Genomic DNA, 22,240 nt, shown 5'->3' with positions numbered 1-22,240 from the left:
GGATAATTTTTGTGTGCAGTTGAAATTTATAAAAGAAGAAAATATGAAATAAGGGTCATTTTATGGTCTGTAGAAATCTCTTTGGGATGAGTACTTTCATTGTAACCTATATTTTATAATTCTGACAGCATTTTCAATATTCATAACCTCACTTCTTCAAATGCCACGTTTTCGATTTTATACATATAGAAATCTTAAAAAACTTAACTAATTTTAATAATAATTCTATTTCACTTTGTCCTTGCCATTTGCCATTTGTTTAATTGTGATTTTGTAAAATAATTGGTAAGGAAGTTAGCCCCCTTTGATGTCTCTCAATACACCCTGTGTTATATTTCAGTTTATGGGATAGTTTATTGAATAAAACTAATTTCTGCTTCTCCTTTCGTGAGAAAAAACATCGTAGACAATGGATTAACCACGTATAAAACCAACTAACTAAGACTGTAGCTGTCTTCAAGACCACTCAAATGGCAAACAACTAAGACCTACCCACATAATCTGGAGGCAACAAGTATCATTTCATTTTATTGTAAAGCTATAGGCATGGTTTGCTTGTGCAAACTATATATCATTATTTTGTTTAATGCTAAATAAATATGATTAGTTAATTCATTGTTTTATTTGTTACCAACTGAATTTTCATTGTTTAATTCATAGTTTAAGACAAGACGGATTCACACTTGAGCGACTGAGGTAGGCGAAGCATAGACGATTAGCTCCATAGTTGATTGAAGTATTATTTTATAATAGTATTTCAATTCTCTTTGGTAGTCTTATCGTTACATATTGGCACCCAACGCCTGTTTACAGGTTGAAGGATGCCATATCGTTACAAAACAATAGGGAGAAATAAAATTATTAGGAAAGAAATGACTGGCAGAATTTACAAAACAGTCATCAGATCAATAATTAAATAGCAGCAGAAACACGACCTGACACCGAGAGGATAGAAAGAATGGTACAAATAGCAGAGATGAAAACTCTTAAAATTATTGGTAGGACACTACGGGACAGAGGTACAAGTACAGATATACGACGTAGATGCAAGGTGGAGAACCTCAAGGACTGGTTAAGAAATAGAAAAGTAGAATGGAATCATATAAGCCGAATGACAACAAATAGAGTAGTAAAGACGGCAAGAGACGGTTCCCCAATAGTAAGACGATCAGTAGTAAGACCACGAAAACAATGGAATAACTTACTATAGGTACATTGAAAAACAGAAGAAGTCATGTCTACAAAAAGAAGAAGAAGATTCGCATTTATAGTGCTCTACGCTTTATCTAGTTTAATTTTTTTTTATGAAATAATTTAGGGTAAATTTTCAAAAAAAATAATTTTTAGTCAAGAAAAATAATCTCTGAATACCCCGTAAATAGCTAGCCAAATTTTTACTCCCCATATTGTAATGTAATGGAAAATATGGGTATTTGATAGAAACAAATTCTAACCGCACGCACATTAACTCACCTTTAAAATGACAGCATTTATCAGACCGCTTTTAAAAATATTTTCCGTTTTTCCACGTCTCTGTACGCGGATCCGCCCTTACTCCCCACTCCTCGCGCTTTTCAGGGGTCAGAAAATCGACACATTTTCTGTCTCCGGCGCGGGAGTACTACGAACTACGCTACACCACTACGGCAGCTTTCTCGCTCGTAGTTATGTAGAAAAACCTTTTTTAGTTTATTTTCATGCCTTTTACTGCAACAGAATCTGTAAATAATTATGTAATTTTAAAGAAAATGTGATATAAGTTTTTCACCCACTTATTATCTACTTAGGATTTCAGGATTTCCAGGTAAATTTTTTTAGAGTTTTTGTTTTTTGGTGTTGGATGTTTCGGGATATTTGAAGCTGACAAGTATTTAGTACAATTAGCTATGTTTTAGAGGTTTTATTTAACAATATCGATTTTATGAGAAATGCACCCTTTCAGTAAAAGTCGCTGACCTAAATGGAAATTGAATAAACTAAGGGTGTAGTAAAGGTGTGTTTACCTGCAACCTTATTTAGATATTAATTTTTAAAATTAAACTAAATTTACTTATATCGTGATAAAAACTACTAACTTCGTATCTATATTTGGAAATAACGTTCCTATATAATACTGGCACATTGTTAAGTTTGTTTATTCAATATTTCCCTTCAAAAATAGGAGTTTATATATTAATAAGGTCGATGATTTTCTATTAATAGTACGGATGATTTGGAGTAAATTGTATATATCGCTATGTTTATTTCACCAGTTTACAACCAAATTGTAACAAATTTTTATAGTTTATTATCCTATAATAGAGGTCAATAAACAGCAATGTGGTAGCTCATCCGTAATTATATAGAGTTGACATGTCTTGGTTTATTTTTCGTTTATTAGTACAGGCATTTTTTGTACAGAAATCGTTTAGGAAAACTGATTTTTATTATTGAATGCGCAACCTCAAATATATATACCTATAGTAATTTTATGACGTCATATTTAACGGTTAAGTGACGTCATTGATTTTTTAATGAAAAGCGTGGAATAAATTCGCGCTAAATAATTGGGTGTATTAACCAAATCAATTAACACATACATATACATAATCGTTCCTCTTCTACCGTTAGGTGTCGAGGGAGGTGATTCTAGCTTTTGATGAATTTTCTCCATTCTTTTATTCTTTTTGCCAATTGTGTTACTTCTTGCCAAGATCTGCCCTCATTTTGCAATATCTCTACTAAGTCGCTGTTCCACTTTGTTATTGGTATATCTCTTCTGTTTGTCCCTATTGGTTTAGCTTCCCACACTCTTTTTACTTGTCTGTTATTGTTGATTCGTGTTATAGGTCCGAGCTATACTATTTTTTTCTCATTTATTGTGTCAAGTAACGATTTAATTTTTATTCTGTTTCTTACTTCTTCACTTTTGAGTCTGTCTGTCCTTCTTGCTCTTGTCGTTATTGTGTCGTATTTCATTTCTGCTGCTTGTATCCTCTGGTGTCTTCGGTTTAAGATATGTTTTCTGTTTCATATGTCAGCGTTGGCCTAAACAGTGTGTCAATTTTAAAACTTACAATGGGCTATATCTCACGAACAAAAGCTGATGCTTGAAACCGTTTCTAGGATAGTAAGGGGGAACTAAAATGACATGAAAGAGAACTCACCCCCATCAATCCCCTAGACCCCACCCACCACAATCAAAAAAGTTTAAATTGCAAACCGCTACTTGTAATACATGATTGAAAAGATTAAAAATGCTATCCAATGGTATAAATAATAATTATACAGGGTGAAGCAATAATTGTGACACTTTGGCTTAAATGGAAAATTTAATGAGGTTTTTGTTGCTTCTGTTGATGACCCTGTATAATTATTCTTTAATAAATTATACAGGGTGTTAATATCAGCCGGCCTACTATGACTTTTGTATTTGTAATGCTATCTCCCAGATTATTATTTGTAATGATAAGTGCCCGCCGGAATTTTTTTTTGTTAAATAATAACTTAATTTGCTCTTTTTGCAAAACAAGTTGAAAACATCTGTTTTTTGGGTTCTGTCAGATTCAATAATTTTTGATTTATTTGAGAATTTTAAATGTCATTAGTTTTCGTCATTGGTACGATGGGTACTGTCATTCAGCTGTAGTTATCACGATGGTTTAAAGTATACCTGAATGCGTGGAGATCATTTTCATATTTGCCTCCCAGAACCAGTCTTACAGCTCAAATATTTCATGAAAGGCGTCCGGACAAAAATGTAAGTCACGTGTATACGTCCGCGATTTAGTTGAAAAGTTTAGAGAAACGAGATCAGTGCAAAATAAAAAAAGGGATGTCTCAAGATTACTAAATGAAGCATCCTAAATTGAGGTCCTTGGAAATTTTGCAATAGAGTCTACTGCATCAACACGTCAAGTATCTGCAATGACAGGACTTTCACATGAGTCGGTTAGAAAGGTGTCGAAATCTACCATAGCTATCCAGAGTGTTATATTGTATTCGTTTGATTTTTCAATTAGTGTTCTTATTACTTATATATGATCTATGGTGCTATAACCTCTTCCAAATCCTGTCTGCTCCCGAGGCTGATAACTATCCAGTTGGTTTGTTAGTCGCAATGTAATTATTTTTCTTCTTCTTCTTCTTGTGTCACTTCTATCGGAGATTGGAAATCATCAAGGCTATCCTGACCTTGTTTATAGCTGACCTAAAGAGTTCATTAGTGGTACAGCCAAACCACTCTCTCAAATTACGCAGCCATGACATTCTTTTACGGCCTGGATTCAGTTTTCCTTCTATATTTCCTTGCATTATATTTTGAAGTAATGCGTATTTATGTCCTCTCATCACGTGACCCAAATATTCGAGTTTTATTCGTTTGATCGTTAACAAAATTTCTGGGTTTTTTCCTATCCTTCGCATTACTTCAAAATTTGTAACTCTTTCAACCCAACTTATCTTCAGCATTCGACGGTAGCACCACATCTCGAAACTTTCAATATTTTTTATATTGTTCTGCTTGAGAGTCCAGGCCTCTACACCGTATAATAGCGTGTTAAATACGTAGCCCCTTAGCATTCTTAATCGGAGAGGGATGCTTATATCTCTGTTGCAGAAGAATTTCCTCATCTTTATGAAAGTGGCCCTGGCAATTTCGATACGTCTTTTTAGTTCATTGTTTTGGTCTCCAGTTTCGTTTATTGAAGTACCCAAGTATTTGTAACTTGATACTTTTTCAATTTGAATGCCGTTTGTACTAATATGTGTTGGTTGTGTCATATTCTTACTGAAGACCATATACTTAGTTTTTTTGATATTGATACTTATGCCATAATTGTTGCAGGCAATATTTATATTTGTAAGTAATCGTTGTAATTCTTCTACAGTTCTTGCAACTAGTACAGTGTCGTCTGCGTATCGAATATTATTTGCAACCTCTCCATTGATTACGATTCCTTCGTTTGCTTGCAAAAGGGTTTCCTGGCAGATGCCTTCACTATAAACATTAAATAGCAACGGTGACAAAATGCATTCCCGTCATACTCCTCTACGTATTTCTATTGCTTGTGATATCTCATTTTCTATTTTGATGTTAGCTTTCTGATTCCAATATAGATTGAGAATTATTCGCAGATCTTTATTATCTATGTCCTTTCTTTCAAGAATGTCTTTTAGCTTATCATGGCGTACTCCGTCAAACGCTTTTTCAAAATCGATAAAACATGCATGTACTTCCTGATTAACGTCTAGGCATCTTTGTGTAAGAACATTCAAACCGAAGAGAGCTTCTCGAGTACCTAATCCCTTTCCCCCATCTGTGTATCACTAATATCTGAATCCAACTTTTGATAAACTCGGTTGTGGATGAGTTTTAGAAATATATTTAGTAGATGGCTCATTAAAGATATTGTTCAATGTTCTGTTCGATGTAATTATTTTAACAAACAGCTTATACAAGACTGACAACAGGCTAATGGGTCTATAGTTTTAAATAAATTTATATTTATTCTCAGTAAATCTCAGTATTATAAGAGCATTTAACTAAGCTGTAGGTACTTCACTTATTTCTATACATTTATTTATTAAAAATGATTTTTAACATTTTTATGATATTTTGTCAGCCATACTTATTATTCTATTATTTCTGTCATTTCTCCTTCTTTGTCCATTTCCGTCTGTAACTCTTCCTTATATCTGATGTTTATTGTTCCTTTCCATGATTTATTTATTTTAATTATTTCCTTGTATTTCTGTTTGTCTTTTGTGTTTTTATTTCTATTTCTTTGCTGGTACATGTAGTTTCCAGTAGGTAGTGATTAATACCTATTTCATAGCTTCTTCGCATCCTTACGTCTCTTATCCACCTCCTCCCTGTTTTTTGAATTATAGTATACTAAATAATTGATTGATAATTTCTTGATATAACTTTCCTTGTAATCTTATGTTTTTTTTTGTATTAGAAATGTGTATTCAAGATCATCATGATTGGCTATCTCCTGTACATCAGTATTATCGACTTATATTGGCAACCTTTTCATCCTTTGACATGTTTTAAATCCTCTTTTTTGAATATCAATCGCAGTAATTCTTCTTTTTACCTCTTTTTAACGTTAAAATTTTATTTTAAGTTTGCTGGATATCGCTCACGATGAGTTAGATTTCGCAGCTCAGATGTTTGGAATGAATTATTTATTATTGTTAAACTCACCTGTTTTGTGTGATGAGTATCTGGACTATAAAGTTTTATTTGCAATCAAATACAAATTGATATTTATTTTATATATATATTATTTACGTTAATTACTTTTAAAATATCACTAACGGTATTAAAACCTAATTGTTTTAATTTAATATCTTGTTCAGTTATAGTTTTTTTTATGCAAGGAATGGCGCGAAGGTACAGTCCACTTCAAGAGTTCAAAGACTTCTCTTGCCATTCCTTTTCGCAACAAGAAAATGCACTTACCACGCTATATTTTAAATAGAATTTATTTTCTTTTTGTATAAACTATTAATAATGTAATTAGTTAATCAGTCATGAAGATCCTTATTCGGATATATCTTTCCTCTTCCAGTTCTTTCTTTAGTGATCAGCTTAAATCCTTCTTGACTGAGCATATTGATTTAATTTTCCCAGTTTTTAATGTATCCAGCTCTTTCTATCAGGAGAATCTGCACCTTGCAAGTTTCTTATTTCTATTGCATCGTTTAGTTAATCTCTAAACGATCTTTGACGTCTTAAGCTGGGTACAGACATGCTCCGAATACCGACTCGAAAATCATCGTGGACGGCGATGCGATCAACAGGCTGTTCGAGACGTTGGTACACGAACTGATCGCCGCTTCGTATGTCGTATCTACATTTTGTCATTTCATCAGTAATTGCGTTAAATCCGTATCTGCAAAATAAACGTTGCTACAGCAGACTATATTGTTATGCATTATAGATCAGATCAGATCAGATAATAAAACAAAAAATACTCGTGAAAGGAGATGGTGGCAAACAATCGCTGTAATTTTTTTATTTTTCCTTTTTCTCACTGTAATCCAGATAAAAGATTGGTCATTTTTTTTTCATTCATCCGCTGTTATTCCCATTTTCGCGACAATCTCCTTCCATGCCTCGTTTCTTTTTATTTTATTATAATATCTGGGATTTTTTATAGCCCATAACATCTCTTTTTCTCGATAATTTTTTGACTAGAATTAAACTATTCTACTCGGCTCATTCCATCGAATTCGAAAAAATTCGCAAACTAGTCCAGAGCTGAGTTCAAGGCGTACGGCGTGGCGTTCGCATTTCCTTTTATGCAAAGGCTGTTACCATAAACCAGTGGAACGGTAGAATGTCACTTCTTTGACCTGTTGAAGTACAGTACGCGGCTACATGACACCGTTTACACTTAAGAACGCGACGTGGTTCGACACGGTATTGGGAGCATGTTTTTACCCGGCCTATACTGACCGAATATATCACAAACTGGACATAGACGTTAATGATACACAATTTGGTTTTCGCAAAGGCCTAGGAACGCGTGAAGCTCTTTTTTTACTTAATATACTGATAAAAAGTGAAATATAATTATAATATAAAAAGTAATATAATGAATGTCCTGAAATCAAAGAAGATTGACTACAACGACCTCAGGATCATATCAAATTTATACTATAAACAACGAGCAAAAGTACGTGTTAACGAAAAGCTGTCAGATGAAATTGAAATAAAATGTGGAGTGAGACAGGGATGCGTATTGTCGCCAATTCTTTTAATGCCTACTCCGAAGAGATCCTGAAAAACGCTCGTTAGGTTGAAACAGCTGGAATAAAGGTAAATGGAGTTCCCATTAACAACATTAGATATGCGGACGACACTGTGATTGAGCCGAAAATATTGATCTTCCGAGACTGGTGACCAGAATAGCGGAGTATGGAAAAGAGTGTGGTCTAACAATGAATGTCAAGAAGACGAAATTTATGAGAATATCGAAAACTCAAAGAAATAACGAGAATCTTTTAATAAACGGAACAAACGTCGAACAAGTGGACAAATATGCATATCTGGGAACAATGATTAACTACACAAATGATTACATTCAGGAGATCAAAATCAAAATCAGAATAGAAAAGACTAGAGCAAATTTCAACAAAATGAGAAGAGTGATATGTAAAAGAAATTTAAAATTGGAACTAAGAGTTAGGTTGGCGAGGTGCTATGTTTTTTCGACTTTATTTTATGGAATGGAATCTTGAACCTTGAATGCGACATCAATGAAAAAATTTGAATGATTTGAGCCGTGGGTGTATAGAAGAATTCTGAAAATATCGTGGACAGAACACGTCACAAACAAAGAGGTTCTGAAAAGGATGAAAAAAGAAATAGAAATTTTAAATATAATTAAAACAAGAAAATTGGAATATCTCGAACATATTACACCATGGAGAGAAATACACCTTGCTCCAACTGATTATGCAGGGAAAGTTCCAAGGAAAGAGAAGCATAGGGACGCGTAGAATGTCATGTACATGCACAAGCTAGACTTTTTCTTTCAGCTTTAATTTATTAATTGACTCTGAGATAGCGCGTTCTACTTATTTGTTCTGTTTCGTCTAGTGATACCACAAGCTTTCCTTGAAAGTTCTATCTGTATTGAAATTTTTCGCTGTGTTCCTGTGTATTCTCATTTTTGTATTTATAATATTGTTTTGTTTTATAATACTTAGTTAAGTTTTCTTGTACAATTTTGTATTTTTCTTAGTTTATCTCCATTCTATTTTCTGTGTAATTCTGTTCTAATTTTCTTATAATCTTGTCATAATAATCGTCAGTGAATGTCGAATATCGAATATCTTTCTGTTCGTATGATAGTTTCAGTTAGAAATTCTGCGAATATTTTGAACAAAGTTAGAAATGTATAAGACCATTGCAAGAATTTTTGTTTTAATAATGCAAAGTCACCGCATTCACCAACAGGTTATTAGCAGTGTTACTGAGTAAACAAAGCTTAACTATAGGTTTTAGTTGAAAATAAATATCGATTGACGTAATTTAATAGGCTTTTTACTGGACAGTTTTCTCCTAATAGAGCTGGTAGAGTGTTTGGTTGATTGTTTATTAAACTTTCCCTTTGATAATTTGGGCACTCAATTAACAAACGGATTATGGTAAGAGGAGTAGCACATAAGTCGAACAAGGGGCTTTCACTGGCCGAAGATAGGTATGAGAGTGTGATCTTAGTGTTTCCTATATGTAGACGCGTTAAAACCGTTTGAATAACCTGTTTTCCACTGTCGTGTATCTGGTTTTAGTAATCTTAGCTTAGATTGCGACATAAACCATCTGCACTGCTACCGACTAATCACTTTTTGTTAAAAAAAACGTTTTGAGATCTTAAGTACACTCTCGCGCACTAATTCAGTTTCCCCACTTGCTGCAGTATCACGAACATTTTTGTCTGCCTCTTTATTGTCGATAATTTCTTCATACGATGTGATTCATCTAAATTTATGAGTTATGTTGTTTTTTTGGGCAATTTTTTGTTCAGATTTTATTATCTTTTCAAAAGGATGTTTGAGATACAGATGCTGCATTGCCAGAAAAGAGCTGAGTCGGTCGGTGAGAAACAGAGTTTTTGATATTTATTTATTTATTTCACAACAAACACATTTTACAGAAAAAAATGTAATTACAAGTATGAATTTCACACGCACACATATAAAAATATATATAAAGACGCACACATATACACGGTGTATCTATGCCAGATATACCCACCAAAATATAGTGGTTGAAGTAGGCAGAAAGCTAAATTTAATGGCGTTGGTGTTGAAGATATCTATGTTGCTATGTTTTAGAATTATATTGCACTGCCTCATCATGATGTTTATGGGCGAGCAATATGTCTCATAAATAGAAAACAGCCCTCTATGTATAAATAATATCAAATATATTTGGTGGTAAAGACGTAGTATCCTTTATAAAAATAGGAAGATTAAGATGGGCAGGACATCTGGCAAGATCACAGCAGAACAACCCTCCTAGAAGAATCCTTATGTCGCAACCTGTGGGAAGTAGAAGTAGGGGTAGGCCAAAACTCAGATGGAGGGATGGTGTAGATAAGGATGGCAACAGTTGGCAATGGATAGAACTGACTGACGTAATAGACTTGGGAAAGTTGATTCTCTTTTATAGGGCTGTAGCACCAATGATGATGATGATAAATAATATTAAATCAATCGCAATACATTTTTTTATTTAAAAATTTGTCTATTTAGTTCTTTTGCGTCTTAGTTTGTATGTTCATTGCTTCGTTTTTGGTAGTAACAACAACACTTTTTAGTTGTAAATTGGAAAATGAGTTTTTCCAAAATTCATTTTTTGTAGTTCTTATAATTGATATCTAGTAATAGTTCTTTGTCTACATTGTTTGAGTTCCAGTTAATATAAGCAGTAGGAACAAACTGATTTTCGTCTCTTGAATTACGTTTTATTACGTTTACTACAAAATAATAGTGATAAAAAAGTTGCAATAAATGGCGAAGGTGCCAGGCAATGAAAGTTAAGGACGATAGATATCTAGAAAATATAAAGTGAAAAATCAAGATTTTATATTTTCCTATGTTGGATTTTATTGTAGTTTATATTAATCTTTTAATATCACAGTAATACATGTGTGATGCAGAAGTCTGTGTGGCGGAAAGCCCCATTTGATGATGGCAATAACCCTGAATCCTCAAGAAATCATATTATATACTTGTAAATGAGCGTTTCCGAAATGCCGTCAAAAAAGTCACTACATTTCCTGGGGCAGATATTGGATCGGATCATTAACCACTTGTAGTAGATATTAAACTAAGGTTAAAACGAATTCAGCGACAAAAACCAGAAACCAATGTACTTAACTTTGACGATATAAAAATATAAAAATATGATATTAAAAAAGAATTTAACAATAGAATAAAAAACATCGGAGAACAACTAGAAGATCCAGAAGAACTATGGAGTGAATTTAAAAACCAAGTTAACGAAATCTCCACAAAAATGATTATAGAAAAAACTTAATCAAGAAAAATAAGTGGATGGCAGACGACATCTTGAAATTAATGGAACAACGTCGACTGATAAAATCTAATGAAACAGAATATAGATACCCGCAGAGAAGAATAAAAAAAGGGATCAAATTAGCCAAAGAAAAATGGATGAGAGAAAGGTGCGACGAAATGGAGGATGTAATATCTAAACACGACTTATTTAATATGCACAAAAAACTAAAAGAAATAAGTAACATATTTAAAAAACTAGTTCCTTCTGTACTCGTTCACAATAATAACAAAATTATTGTAAATGAACACGAAATAAGAAAATAATGGCAGCTGTATATATCAGAGTTGTGTGAAGATGACAGGAATAATATTGCCGAATTCTACCAAAACTGTACTGACGGCCCAGAAATTATGAAATGCGACGTAGAACACGCTATAAATAATGCTAAAATTAGAAAAGCTTGTGGTCCAGATGATACACCAACTGAGTTGCTGAAACTAATAGAGGATGATAACATAAAAGTAGTAGTAAGACTTTTTAATTCAATATATAACACCGGAGTGATTCCCACAGATTGGCTCAAATCCATCTTTGTCGAAATCCCTAAAAAACATATTGCAAGAAAATGCTCAGAATATCGATTAATTAGCCTAATGAGCCACACTCTTAAAATTTTCCTAAGAATACTTCACAACAGAATTAAACGCAAATGAGAAGATCTCAAAAATTCGGTCTCAGCCAAGTATCTCAGCTTCGGTCTTCCTCTTGTTCTTTTTTCTACTGGCATCTGTTTGAATATTTTGTTTGGTATTTCGCCTTCTTCCATTCTTTCTACCTGTCCTATCCAACGCAGCCGTCCTATTTTAATGAATGTTATAATATCCGGATCCTGGTATATTTTGTATAGTTCATAGTTGTATCTTCTTCGCCATATTCCGTTTTCTTTTGTTCCCTTATATATGTGTGGCAAGATTTTTCTTTCGAATGTGGCTAACAACGTTTCCTCTCTTTTAGTGAGTGTCCAGGTTTCTGAGCCATATGTGAGTACCGGTCTTATTAGGGTTTTATATATTTGGCATTTTGTTTTTCTTGCGACGTTATCTGATCTTAGTTGCGTAATTAAGCCATGGTAACATTTATTTGCAATAAATATTCGCCTCTTCACTTCCACCGTAACGTTATTATCAGACGTGACTAGGAATCCCAAGTATGTAAAGTTTTTTACCCCCTCAATACTTTTTTTTTCATAATTTGTAAAATTAATTTTCCAGAACCTGGGAAACGCAGTTTTTCCTTCTTGTGTGGCGTGCCTTCATCAATCAGGTATTATACCGGAAAACTAGCAAATATTTAGCTTAAAAGTGCCTTCTGCCATAATTATAAATTTTGGGTAAATAAACTCGATACAGTACAGTTTGAAGAGTAGAAAGAAGAACACGTGAATGACAGAAAGTGCTAAGCAAATCATGTTGGATTGTCCGGAATGTTATATTGATGATATAAAGTAATTCTTATCGTTTTCTTAATTTTGTAAATAAACGACTGACTCTGAGATAGCGCGTCTTAATTTTGTAAATAAACGACTGCTAGAAACAATTGAGATTAAAATACTCTATCTATAGCGCTAGATTCAACAACAAAAGTGAGTACTTAATTAAAGAAATGAAATTACATATGCAATTTTCTTTATAATAAAAATAAAATTTAATCCTAAAAAGCTGCTTTTTATATAAAAATATACATTATTTCAGCGATCCAATAATAGGAGACATCCATCCATTGTAGTGCTTAAAATCTTCTAAATAAGAATACTGACCTAACTTTTACCTGTAGGTAGTCCATTGTTCTGCTATCCATATTGATTTTTAATTAAAGCTAAGCCTGGATTGCTCTAAAATTGGATAAGATTAAACTTGTTGACACTGATTATCGGGTGTCAAATTTTAATTAAATGCTACAAAAACATCAGTAAATTGTGTTGTAAGAGAACAAACAGTATATGATTTTTATATTTTTTTTTTAGAATTAATTTTCAATCCTTAGTCAAATAATTGCATTAAATTTTATGTGTGACAATGATTAGATAATATTAAAAAAAAGACAACATTTAAACGTTTTTTAATTTAATAGCAATTTTACCAATCTTGTCACTCTTCTTTTGTGAGTTTCTTTAGCCATAAAATGTGTGGCTTTCATAAGCATACACTCCGGTCAATATAAAAATTTAAAATAAAAAAAATTCCTGGAAAGCCAAATATTGGTAAAGATCTGGGGTTTATCATTACAAATAACGTTTTTAAAATCCCCATCGATCGTATGTGTGCTACACAAAGTTATTCGAGGTTAAAGGTCAAAATTTGAGGATTTTTGGATGTTTCTTGAAAACAGTAAGTTTTATCAAAAAAAAACCTTGCATCAAAGTTTTAGATCTTAAAATTCTCTACAAAAATAGTCTTAATGATTTTTTTCCTAAGACATACCATTCCTAATATATCGCGATTCTAAAGGCGCGTACACATCTGGCGAACGCATGTGACCGAAGACTTGTGATCAAATGTTTTCGGTTAATATGTACGCCCCAACAAACGATAGCAAACGAATGTGTTTGCATTCGCTAGAGTTCGCTCACTGGGCGGTACATCAAAAGAAAATTGAAGAACGAATTCTTTTGGCTCTGTTCAGCGTATATGCTTCCGAGTGAAAGTGTCGAACGTCGTCGCGATTTTGTTTTAATTTTTTAATTTGGAATAATGGAGTGGGCTAATTCTTCTGGTTTAAAATTTATTGGTTTATATCGAAAGCGGGAAGTTTTATGGAAGCCTGTGCATTACAATAACCTTTCTGTTGGGGGTATCGCTTCTCTAAGCTTTGTGTCTTCGTTCGCGATTTTCACTATTTTCTTGTTGCATTTATATGCCACAAGAAAATAGCTTCAGAACAATAAATAGATTTTTTGTTTTAAAAATGTTATTGAAATTTAATACTTTCGATTAGTGGACAACCCTAGTTGTTATTAGGTGATATAATGACATTTTCCGCAGCTTAGTCATGTCTTCATTTGTATTTGATTTCTCTGTACATAATCTTATAATAATGTACTTTTAATGTAAACGAGGAGCAAGTTAGAAAAGTTTTATTATCGCCTGCTCGCCAAATGTGACCTAACCATCTAACTCTGCATTGCTTTATTTTAGTTACGATGTCTTCCTTAAGTTCATCCTTAATCTCTGCATTTGTTCTGCTTCTATATTCATTTTGCTCTGTTCTGATTGGTCCTAGTATGGTTCTCATAATCTTTCTTGCTGCTATTCTTAAGTCTTCTTCATCTTTTTTAACCATCGTCATTGTTTCTCCTGCATATAATAATATTGGCCTAATTATGTTATAAATGCTTATCTTAGTTTTCTTAGTTAGTGTTTTGCTTTTAAGTAATCTTTTGTTTGCAAAATAAGCTTCATTCGCTGCTAATATTTTTTCTTTTATTTCGGATTTCCTTTCTCCGGATTTGCTGATTGTAACTCGTAGGTGTTTGAAGTATTCTACTTCTTTAAACTCAGAACTTCCTGTTTTGATTTTTTCTTTCATTGGTTTGTTCCCTAATCTTAATATTTTTGTCTTTTCTGAATTTAATTTAGTATAGTGAGTTTTTTAATAAAATTTTGTATGTGACTTATTATACGGGGTTAATCGAAAAATGGTTTTTTATCCTAACTTTAAAAAATTTTGCGGAATAATGCCGTTAGCGAATTATCGTAAAATCTTGTTTTTCGGTTGCAACCATGTCTTCTAAGTATTATGTTATTTGTTTCATATGAAAATATGGATTAGTGCATTTTTAGGAGCGAAATGACTTTGCCACCCACAAAATACGACTTTTCCTATTATTACCATTATCTTTTCTATTAATTTGTAATACGACGATGGGGGCTTTGGTGACTGATATCGAAGAAATGTCATAGCGATATCCCAGAAGCACTGTATTTAAATAATGATTAAAAGCAACGACATGATCTTGGTTTTAATGAACAATGATAACAATAACAAAACATAAAAAAACAACTTAAATGTAACTTAACCTAAGTACGCAAATAGCAAAGAAAAACTACTAAAAAACAACTTAATACTTTGTATTGCCTCCCCTAGCCTCTATAACTGCTTGTATACGTCGGTTTATGATATCTATCAGGTTGCGAATATCATCTTGCTGGATGTTTTGCCACTCCTCTTCTAGAGCCAAGCGTTAATTGAGGCTGGTGCGACTTCGCGACCTCAAATATTTCTACCAAGCAGCATGTCCCAAACGTGCTCTATTGTGTTCAGATCTGACGAACACGCTGGCTAGTTTATTTTATTAATACCAACTTCCTTTACATATTGCGTGACATACATTGCAGAGTAGGGTCGAGCATTATCTTGCATTAATAGAAAATCATCGCTGATATACTGAGAAAAGGGTACTACGTGATTCGCTAAAAATTTCCTCAATATACCGGTGTGCAGTCAACGAACCCTCAATAAATATCAATTCAGTGTGCGCCTCTCGGGATATTCCTGCTCACACCATCACCGAACCCCCTCCATGGCTAACGCGGGGACCTAAGGCGCACTCCGCAAATCTCTCTCTAGTTCGACGCTATACTCGTTCTCTCCCATCTGATGAGTGAAGACAGTATCTAGACTCATCCGTTAAAAGAACATTACTCCATTGTCCTAAATTCCAATGTAAATGTTCCCTGGAAAATTGTAGTCTAGGCACTCTGCGCCGTGGAAGTAATTTGGGCCCAGTTGCTGGTCTGCAACTTTGCTATCCAAATTCATGTAATCTTTGACGAACTGTAAATACACTTACATTATTGCCCCGTACCTCTTGAAGCTGATTTCTTGTTTGTACCGCTGTTAAATGACGATCCCGCAAAGCGTTGACTCGTATAAAACGATCATCTAAAGCAGTAGTTTTGCGCTTCCTGCCACTTCCCGCTTTACGCTTGTTTGTTCCTTCTTCTTCTTTGTGTGCCGTGCTTGTATTCAAGCGTTGGCTATTGTCATATTGACAAGCTGATGAAATGATTCTCGGTCGGCAGCTAGATGAAACAGTTCCTCGACCGTTCGACCTGTCCATGTCTAATGTTACGCAGCCAGGACAGTTGTTTTCTTCCGACCCAACGTTTTCCTTCGATTTTGCCCTGAATGATTAACCGGAGTAAGCGATATTTAGGTCCTCTCATTATATGACCGAAGTATTGGACCTTTCTCATTTTGATGATGTTGATCAATTCTCGCTCTTTGTGCACGGTCTCTAGCACGCGTTCGTTAGATATGTGTGCTATCCACGGGATTCTGAGCATGCGACGGTAACGCCATAACTCAAACGCTTCTAATATGTTAAGATTTTTTATTTTTGTTGTCCAGGTTTCGCATCCATAGAACAAAGTGGACCAGACGTAGCACTTCAATACTCTTAGACGTGTGGTCAACGACAGACTTCTACTGCATAATACAGAACGCCAGTTAATAAAGTTTTTCCGTGCGAGTTCTATTCTGGTCAAAATTTCCTCGTCACTTTCAACCCTGCAGTCAATCCAGCTACCCAGATATCTAAAGTGTTCCACCCTTTCCAGGATTTTGTTATCTAATTTTGGTACTGAGTCTTCGATATTAATTTTTCCGACCACCATCCATTTTGTTTTTATTTGCGTTGATTGTTAAGCCCTTCAGTGCATTCGTTGTTTACAGCATTCAACAGGGTTTAAAGATCTTCTAGACTCTCTGCCATTATTGCGGTGTCATCGGCGTATCTGATGTTGTTAATAATTTCACCACCGATTTTAACACCTTCGCGGCGATTATTTAACGATTTAATTTCAAAAACTGGTTCAGTGTAGGCATTAAACAACATCGGTGACATAACACATCCCTGTCTGACACCACGCTTAATAGAAACTTTAGCTGAAACCTCTTGGTCCACCTTAACCTTGTTTGTTCCAGTTCGTATAAAATGTTCCACTACCTTTTCGATGGTAAAGCGATGATTGTGTAGTACTTTAGCCTTATATCCATAATTTCGCCCATCTTCAACCAGAGCAACGGCTTTCGCACAATATTCGATACTAAGAACCATGATCAATTATAGGAACAAAATATAAGTCTCAATATGACATAATAATAACAGTCACCAAAGCCACCTAGTCGTATTACCAAATAACTCCAAAATAATCATAATTAAAAAAGTCCTAAATTGTAGGTGGCAAATTCATTTGGCTCTAAAAAATGAACCAAGGCATATTTTGACATGAAACAAAAAACACAATGCTTAGGAGACACGGTTGCAACCGAAAAATAAGGTTTCACGAAAATTCGCAAACGAAATTATTCCACAGGATGATTCAAAGATAGGATAATAAACCACGTTTTAATTAACCCCGTACAATAAGTCAAATATAAAATTTTATCAAAGAACTGACTGTACCAAATTAAAATTTATAAATTTATACACAGTGTGCTAAAAAATTCATCAATATAGGATTAAAAATGAAAAAATTTAAATACTTTGAATTTGACCAAAATTTTCTCCGTTGCGTTTTTTTGCGCCCAAGTGTATTAATTATTTAAGATTCCTTTAATATATTTTATTAATATAACTGCTAACAGCTTATTATATTACGAGCAAATTTCAGTCTATTCATAAATCTAACAAAATTTCACGAGACGAAATAATAATCCTTGGATCGTTACTTATTTATATACGTACGTTTGCTTTTAACCGAATATAGACTATCTTCTGATCTATTTAGGACATGAAAATGATTCAGTGCTAGCGATATCTAGGTTAAATACATTAGGGCATATACTTCGCTTTTTGAAGTGACTTTAATAAAAGTATAGAGTCAATAATTTCGTTTGCTTTTAATTTTTCAATAGAGAAAGATGATTGTACACTACGAAATAACCATAAACAATATTATATATTATTTGTAATTAATATATATATATATATATATACATATATATATATATATATATATATATATATATATATATATATATATATATAGTGTGTCCGTAAAGTATGGAATAAATTCGATACTTCCTAAATGAAAAGCCTTTTTAAAAAAATCTAAAACACGTCGATTTTTAAATTTTACAATAAAATAAAATTTCATTATACAAGGTGATACATATTACAGTGATGACGTCATCGGCTCTTTTTTTAAATATAACACCCTGTATTTTAGGATATTTTTAGATCGATAAAAATGAGCTGATTTCAAAAAAGTATAATACTCGGGTCTAATGGATTTAATTTGAAAGATATGCGCTAAGAAAATAAATTATTTATTATCAATTGCAAAAAAGTAGCCTACTTCTAGTTTTTGGTAAACTGTAATTATTTTTAGTAACGTTCAATAACAATTAAGTAGTACAATAATTGTATTAATTCGTGAATGTTCTGTATTATTGCTTAGAATTAATTTTAAGTAGAAATCAATTTGAGTGTCAAGCAAAAAATTTAAATACTCATGATGATTGGGTATGTAGACAAATCGCGAACTCAGATGGAAGTGTGTAATTTATTTAATGATAAATATCCAGAAATACCCATCACGCAGTCAACAGTAAATAAGATTGAAAATAAATTTCGAGAAACTGGTACGGTTGAAAATGCACGCAAATCAGGTCGTCCCTCTGTAAATTTTTAACCCCTCTTTTTAAATGTAAAACTCTGTATTTTAGGACATTTTAAGATCGATAAAAATGAGCTGATTCCAAAAAAGTATAATACTGGGGGTCTAACGGATTTAATTTGAAAGATATGCGCTTAGAAAATTAATTTTTATTCATTTATAATATTAATTAATTATAAAAAAATTATAATAAATAACTTGAAAGTAATCCAGTAATTAATATATGACTTAAACTTAAATGTTCGAATTGTAGCCCTTGTTGTATTTGACAGTAACCCAAACGTTGTACAAATTCTTGTAGAACCTTGTTTATGCTTTCTTGAGAAATATTTCTCTACGAAATCTTGTTTTTAACTCTCCAATATTTGCAGGTTTAGTTTTATAAACAACATTCTCTAAATAACCTCACATAAAATAATCCAAAACGATTGAGGTCTGGCGACCTCGCTGGCCATTCAATATGTCCACGTCTTCCAATCCACCTGTTTGGAAAAATTTCCTTTAGGTACCTTCGAACATCTAAAGCATAATGCGGAGACGCACCATCCTGTTGAAACCATAAACTTTTATCAAAACCTCCAAGATTAATTGTACTGGGTAATAAATTAACTAAAATAGGTACGAGATACCCACTTTAAACCCGTACCCGTTTAAATTACCTTCGAAATAGTAGGGTCCAATGATTTTATTTCTTACAATGCCAGCCCATACGTTTACAAGTTTTTTTTTGCCCGGTATCTACAATTCTGACGGTTGACCTCGCCATTGAATTTGAATGTAGCCTCATCAGAAAAAATTAACTAAAAAAATTTTGAACCAAGAGAGGGTTTCGGTGGCTGTTATCCATCATTATTTCGCAAAATTGTATTCTTTTATCTGGATCATCCTCGTTTAATTCCTGTACAACTGTGCATTTTACTTACTTTTACGTACTTTGTGTACCGTTGTTTTGCAAACGTCGAGATTACTGAAGTGTATGCATCTTCTTCAAAAGCAAGTAGAACATCTAATGTTGTAACATAATTTACAGAGGGACGACCTGATTTGCGTGCATTTTCAACCGTACCAGTTTCTCGAAATTTATTTTTAATCTTACTTACTGTTGACTGCGTGATGGGTATTTCTGGATAAATAATGGATTATTAAATAAATTACACACTTTCAACTGAGTTCGCGATTTGTCTCCATACCCAATCATCATGGGTATTTAAATTTTTTGCTTTACACTCAAATTCATTTCTACTTAAAATTAATTCTAAGCAATAATATAGAACATTCACGAATTAATACAATTATTTACTACTTAATTGTTATTGAACGTTATTAAAAATAATTACAGTTTACCAAAAACTAGAAGTAGGCTACTTTTTTGCAATTGATAATAAATAATTTATTTTCTAAGCGCATATCTTTCAAATTATATCCATTAGACCCGAGTATTATACTTTTTTGAAATTAGCTCATTTTTATAGATCTAAAAATATCCTAAAATACAGGGTGTTACATTTAAAAAAAGGGCCGATGACGTCATTCCTGTAATGTGTATCACCTTGTATAATGAAATTTTATTGTAAAATTAAACATTAAATTTAAAAATCGACGTGTTTTAGATTTTTATAAAAAAGCTTTTCATTTAGGAAATATCGAATATATATATATATATATATATATAATATATATATATATATATATATATATGAATATGTATATATATATATATACATATTTATATATATATATATATATATATATATATATATATATATATATATATATATATATAAGAAAAAAGAAATACTTGTTGACTCGTTTGGAAAAAATATAAATATGTTTGGATGGATTGAAGTCAATAAAAAGGGACTATTAGATAACTATTCTTTCCTCCCAAACTTTCAATTTTGTGTGCACTGTTCGTTGCAAGATATTTCGGATTTAATCTTCTATTGTTGATAGGTATAGTTGTATACAGGGTCGGACTTATATACTGATACATTTTAGTAAAACAATACAACAAAAAATAATTTTAAACTTAACTATCGTCTACATTTTAATCAGTATCACTATCATCGCTATCGTTTATATCTATAACTACTCTATTTTTAATGTTTTAGAACTGTAAGTATTTTTCTTCTAGTTTTTTGACATGCTCTATACATTTTTCCAATTATCTGCTGTAATATTATTATATTCGGTCTTAATTAAATCTACAACAGTTGAAAATGATTTAGGTGAAATATTATTTTTCCTCACATTACTTTTTAATTGAGACCCCAACAATTATATTGGATTCAGTACACAATAGTAAGGATATAATCTTAATACTTTATGGCCATCACTTACACTCTTAGCAGAGAGTAACAAAGCATCTTCTACTCATCCTGATTCTCCCCCACAATGTAAAATACAAATTCTCTTCCCTCTAGAAGGAAGAACATTGGTGAAGCAATTTTTACTACCATCGGTCCAACATTTTTTAACTATATAGTGGGTGTCGAACCAAGTTTCATCCAAATAATACAAGTTCTTCCCTTCACTCCTAAAGGACTAGACTATCCAAATAATCGAACCTCCACTTTATTTAACGGCTGGATTCCATAATTGCCTGCCGTTTATTCACTGTTTTTAACATAAAACCATTAGATTTTAAAAACCTCCAAAAAGTAGTTTTATGACACTCGGGGATTATTTCTTTGTTTCTTAATTCACTCAAAAGTTTATTTAAAGTTGGTAAGTTATTCACTGAATACATATGATATATTGTTTCCCGTATAGCTGATAAATGAAAATTCGGTAATACTCGATGGGCACCAGAATCCGTTCTTTTTTTTTGCAACACTGAACCGTCTTTTATAAGTTCGTACACAGTGAATCGTGGCACTTGTGTCAAAAAAACCGTCTTTTTGATCGCTTCTTATTTAACCATATTCAAAAGAAGAGCTAAGAAAAATATGTAATTTTACTTTTTAAGAAATTCTGCTCGGAATTCTGTGATTTTTATGAATTAATTAATCGGTAAATATGATTAACCTTCCTAATACTGGGTGGGGAGAATTATCGCCCCAGGTCTAACGTTTTTATTAATATCTGAAATTAAGTTTAATCAATCGCTTTAACGGTTTAGGACATTGGTAGTTGATGTATTCATAGCACAAAGAAGTAGTAAAACCCAAAATATCGTGAACAGAAAAATAAATATTTTCGTCGGATTTCGCGGAAATGTGTGTAGGGCGAGAATTCGCCCCACGTGGTATCGAGTGTTTTCATGTTCTATAAATCTGATTTTATCAGTTTAGACGAAAGTTTTGGAAAATGGTTACTAATGACGGTACTAATTACTTGCCATGGTGTGCAGTCACATTCTTTACATATTAGCAGTTGATTGTAATGTGTTTCCTTTATCTTTGAAACTCCATTATTACTATTACACAGTGGGAACTTTTATAATTCCCCTATTAACATATTTTCGTCTAGATTTTTCAAAGCATCACTTTCTAGTTGGGATTGTCTCTCTGATAATTTGTAATTTTCAACAAAA

General features: G+C 32.7%; 1 long non-coding RNA gene across 1 annotated transcript; it reads left to right on the top strand.

The window, feature by feature from the left end:
* Positions 1 to 4: 4 nt before the first annotated feature.
* LOC140431836 (uncharacterized) lies at positions 5 to 611 on the top strand. The gene is made up of 2 exons (XR_011949730.1): positions 5 to 65; positions 341 to 611. It is a non-coding gene; the product is annotated as an uncharacterized lncRNA (long non-coding RNA).
* The last annotated feature ends 21,629 nt before the right edge of the window (positions 612 to 22,240 follow it).

This window comes from Diabrotica undecimpunctata, unplaced genomic scaffold (genome assembly GCF_040954645.1).
Source record: "Diabrotica undecimpunctata isolate CICGRU unplaced genomic scaffold, icDiaUnde3 ctg00002101.1, whole genome shotgun sequence".
In the NCBI taxonomy this organism is placed as follows: Eukaryota; Metazoa; Arthropoda; class Insecta; order Coleoptera; family Chrysomelidae; genus Diabrotica; species Diabrotica undecimpunctata.
This window is presented reverse-complemented; position numbering and strand designations above follow the sequence as displayed.